The sequence below is a fragment of the Myxocyprinus asiaticus genome, chromosome 20, assembly GCF_019703515.2.
Source record: "Myxocyprinus asiaticus isolate MX2 ecotype Aquarium Trade chromosome 20, UBuf_Myxa_2, whole genome shotgun sequence".
Classification (NCBI taxonomy): domain Eukaryota; kingdom Metazoa; phylum Chordata; class Actinopteri; order Cypriniformes; family Catostomidae; genus Myxocyprinus; species Myxocyprinus asiaticus.
The window spans coordinates 1,214,373-1,220,000 of NC_059363.1; positions in this window are offsets into that span (position 1 = coordinate 1,214,373).

Genomic DNA, 5,628 nt, shown 5'->3' on the forward strand with positions numbered 1-5,628 from the left:
CTTTCTTGATGTTTGGCACAGGCCACTGTGCGCTTCTTTGCATTTAATATCATGATTAAACTTCGCATTCTCTGTTGTTTTTGTTATTGCACAAGAAAGTTATTATTCAAAAAGTTTTACATAACCCAAGGCACAGCAAAGCAGAATGCACGGTTTCCTGGAAAGCATGAAACATCCGGAGATGTTTTATAACAATAGATGGAGGTCACATCCACCGCAACCCCAAAACCTCACGAGACATCCGACCCAAATGCCCCTCTTAAATCACTGCGCACATTAATGTCAAACTGCACACGCATCACTGCACGTATGCACATGTGAAAAACACGCCAGCATCCAGGACTAGAACAAGGGCCACTTAAAACACACTACTGCCAACAAATCTCAGACATGACTTGCATGGTACAAGAAAAACATTCGGTTATTTGCAAGGTTGTTGCCATGAGCTCTCAGAAGTGTTTGGGAATGTGAACCGCATGTCTCATTTAGGTAGTGCTGGTCGGGTTCACTACTGTGTTTTTGATTAGACTGTGTCTATCGCTGCTGACAGCATCTCACAGGAGATTTTGGCATCATCTCAATGAGGCTTGAGTCAACAAAACGCAAGATCTGATTCGCCACAGCCTGCCAGCACATTCTTACCCACTTATCCTCAAGATATGGACCAACAGAGGGCTCTTTAAAGGCATAGTTCATCCAAAAATGAACATTTGGTCTTCGTTTACTCACCCTAAAGTTGTTCCAGCCTGTTAAGACTTTCGTGGAACACAAAAGAAGATTTTAGGCAGAAAGTTAGTGTCAGTCACCATTCACTTGCATTGCATTTTTTTTCAATACAATGAAAGTGAATGGTGACTGAGACTAACATTCTGCTTAACATCTCATTTTGTGTTCCTTGGTGGAAAGAAAGTCATAAGGGTTTGGAACAACATCAGGGTGAGTAAATGATGACAATTAAGCACCCCCAACCACCCCGCCCCCCACCACCACCATCCAGTTACTTTAATGTGGAAAGAAAATATGCAATAAATAATTTCTTCAATACATATACTACATTATAATAGTATTTGGTATAAACAAATGAATTTCAATACTATAATATGGTAATGTGAATTACAGTATTGCAATGCAAATTGTGCTAAAAATGTTCTTTGGTATCATAAAAAAATGTTGCAGTGCAAAAAATCTTAATGCAAATATATATATATATATATATATCATTTACATTTTTTTTATTTGGGGTGAAATATAAGCTGTAAACTTTTTCATGCGATTCACACCAATTCATTAATATATTAGAACAAATAAATGAATAAATACTAATATATAAAATATTGTATTTTAATAAAATATATAAAAAGGACAGTCATTTCTTATGAACAAAATTATTTTAATTACTGTACTATTTTAATATAAATAAAAAACATTGCAACAAAAATTGTGCTGAAAATGTTCTTAGGCATCATAAAAAAAATGTCACAGTGCAAACAAATCTTAATGAAAAAAAAAAAATATATATATATATACAGTATAATTTTTTGTTATTATTTGGGGTAAAATATAATATATAATATAATATTATATAATATATAATGTAAATTGCTATTCACACCCATTTTTAAAATATACAATAAATGGATAAATAATAATATATATTTAAAACAGGTCAGTCATTTCTTATAAACAAATGATTTTCATTTTTATACTATGGTAATATGATTAAAAATATCTGCAACATAAATTGCTCTGAAAGAGTTCTTAGGTATCATAAAAAATGTCGCAATGCAAAAAATAATCTTAATGCAAAAATATATATGTATTATTTTTTTTATTTAATTTTTTGACTGAAATGTGAGCTGTACATATTTCACACGATTCACCAATTTTTTTAGATACATATAATGTATTACAGATAATAAATGAATATATAATAAATAAATAAAAATTGCATATCAATATAATGTATGTATATAAAAAGGACAGCAGCACCACCTTCTGGTTACACACACACACACACACACACACACACACACACACACTCAAACACACACAAACACACACACACTCACACACTCACACACACATGTATACACACACACACACACAGTCACACTCACACACACACACACACACACACACACACACAAACACACACACACACACACACTTACACAGACACACGCACACACTCACACACACACACACACACAAAGAAACACACACACACACACACACACACACACACACAGTCACACTCACACACTCTCTCTCTCTCACACACACACACACACACACACACACACAGTCACACTCACACACATACACACATACACTCACACACATACACACATACACTCACACACATACACACATACACTCACACACACACACACACACACACACACACAGTCACACTCACACACACACACACACACACACACATTCACACACATACACACACTCACCTCATTTACTACAATAATGACAGACGGTTCCTCAAAGATTAAACACTCAACTTAATTTTGCACAATAATGTTGAAGGAAAAAAACACGTTCAGTTCAATGTCTGTGTTTTCATACTAAAACAGCCTGTAAAACAGGTGATATGAAGCTCAAAACCATCTTTAAACAATGAAGAGACTCCGTATGTCAAAAATATGTGATTACGAGCCTGTTGTAGAGGAGAAACAACATCTTTAAACATACAAAAAAAACTCTTTAAATTACATAAACGAAAACGTAATTTAATTTTAAAAGCGGTTTTACATGTACAATCAAAGCACACATTCAGGACAATAAACAGCTCCTCTTTAACTATCTACCTGTTATAAAGGTGAGATTATAGAGAATATTGGTAATTTTGTATGCTCACATAATTTCAGGCATTATTAATATGTGATTAAATTACAGAAACAGTCATGTGTGCAGATTAGCTAATGAATAAAGCTGTTTCTATGAACTTGTTTCATAACACAAAGATCATCTGTAAAATCTCTTCTGTTGATGACATGATTTTATTTGACTAAACTACAATAAATGTGTAAAAATAATATTCTTCAGTCACTCAACAGCAGTTCAGAAGGACTTCTGTGTTACACAACGAATCGAGTGTTTTCATACAAATCAGCCATATTACAGTTTTCTCAATGGCTTTGGATCAATTCTCGAATGAGAATTATTTTTTTCAAAACATTAAGTTCAAATCTCTGAACAATTCATTTCTTGCTCACACCAGATTTGAATTTCTCATTTAAGCGAATTGCACGTGTTTTGGTACATGTGTGCAAAAGAGTAAGAACAATTGTCTACAGTTTGCACAAGAACTAAATGCAAAACTGATGAGTTGATTCTCAGTGAAATTGTCTCTTCACAACTTCTAAACATTCTTTCATCACATGCAAAATGATCCATTCAAATATCAAAATCTGTCAGACATACATGTATATATTTTTCATTGTATACATACAAATGTGCATATCCTTTTTCTGTGTACTACAGTATTATACAGTATTATACAGTATTATACAGTATTGTACAGTATTTTACAGTATTATACAGTATTACACAGTATTGTACAGTATTATACAGTATTGTACAGTATTGTACAGTATTTTACAGCATTATACGGTATTGTACAGTATTATACAGTATTATACAGTATTTTACAGCATTATACGGTATTGTACAGTATTATACAGTATTGTACAGCATTTTACAGTATTATACAGTATTGTACAGTATTGTACAGCATTTTACAGTATTATACAGTATTGTACAGTATTGTACAGTATTTTACAGTATTATGAAGTATTGTACAGCATTTTACAGTATTGTACAGTATTTTACAGTATTGTAGAGTATTATACAGTATTGTACAGTATTTTACAGTATTATAAAGTATTGTTCAGTATTGTAGAGTATTTTACAGTATTATACAGTATTACACAGTATTTTACAGTATTGTACAGTATTGTTCAGTATTGTTCAGTATTGTACAGTATTATACAGTATTTTACAGCATTATACAGTATTGTACAGTATTTTACAGTATTATACAGTATTGTACAGTATTTTACAGTATTATACAGTATTGTACAGTATTGTACAGCATTCAACAGTATTATACAGTATTTTATAGTATTGTACAGTATTTTACAGTATTATACTGTATTGTACAGTATTTTACAGTATTGTACAGTATTGTACAGTATTTTACAGTATTGTACAGTATTATACAGCATTATACAGTATTGTAAAGTATTGTACAGCATTAAACAGTATTGTACAGTATTTTACAGTATTATACAGTATTGTACAGTATTGTACAGCATTCAACAGTATTGTACAGTATTTTATAGTATTGTACAGTATTTTACAGTATTGTACAGTATTATACAGCATTATACAGTATTGTAAAGTATTGTACAGCATTATACAGTATTGTACAGTATTATACAGTATTGAACAGTATTGTACAGTATTGTACAGTATTGTACAGTATTATACAGTATTTTACAATATTATACAGTATTGTACAGTATTTTACAGTATTTTACAGTATTATACAGTATTGTACAGTATTGTACAGTATTATACAGTATTATACAGCATTGTACAGTATTTTACAGTATTATACAGTATTGTACAGTATTTTACAGTATTGTACAGTATTATACAGCATTGTACAGTATTGTACAGTATTTTACAGCAATTTACAGTATTATACAGTATTGTACAGTATTTTACAGTATTATACAGCATTGTACAGTATTTTACAGTATTGTACAGTATTATACAGTATTGAACAGTATTATACAGCATTATACAGTATTGTAAAGTATTGTACAGCATTATACAGTATTTTACAGTATTGTACAGTATTTTACAGTATTATACTGTATTGTACAGTATTTTACAGTATTGTACAGTATTTTACAGTATTGTACAGTATTGTACAGTATTATACAGTATTGTACAGTATTTTACAGTATTTTACGGTATTGTACAGTATTATACAGTATTGTACGGTATTTTACAGCATTATACAGTATTATACAGTATTGTACAGTATTTTACAGTATTTTACGGTATTGTACAGTATTATACAGTATTGTACAGTATTTTACAGTATTATACAGTATTGTACAGTATTTTACAGTATTTTACAGTATTGTACAGTATTATACAGTATTGTACAGTATTTTACAGTATTATACACTATTTTACAGCATTATACAGTATTATACGGTATTGTACAGTATTATACAGTATTATACGGTATTGTACAGTATTTTACAGTATTTTACAGTATTATACAGTATTTTACAGTATTTTACAGTATTTTACAGTATTGTACTGTATTATACAGTATTGTACAGTATTTTACAGTATTATACAGTATTATACAGTATTTTACAGTATTGTACAGTATTTTACAGTATTATACAGTATTGTACAGTATTATACAGTATTGACTTTCCCCAGTAAACTTTTACCTACTGTTGATATCGGTCTCTAAAAAGCTCAGTGTGATACACAATAGCATTCAGCTAGACAAAATTTACATTCTTGTATGGTACAGTAAGCAGTCAACAAAAAAGTAGAACAAAAATGAAATGTGTTTATAAC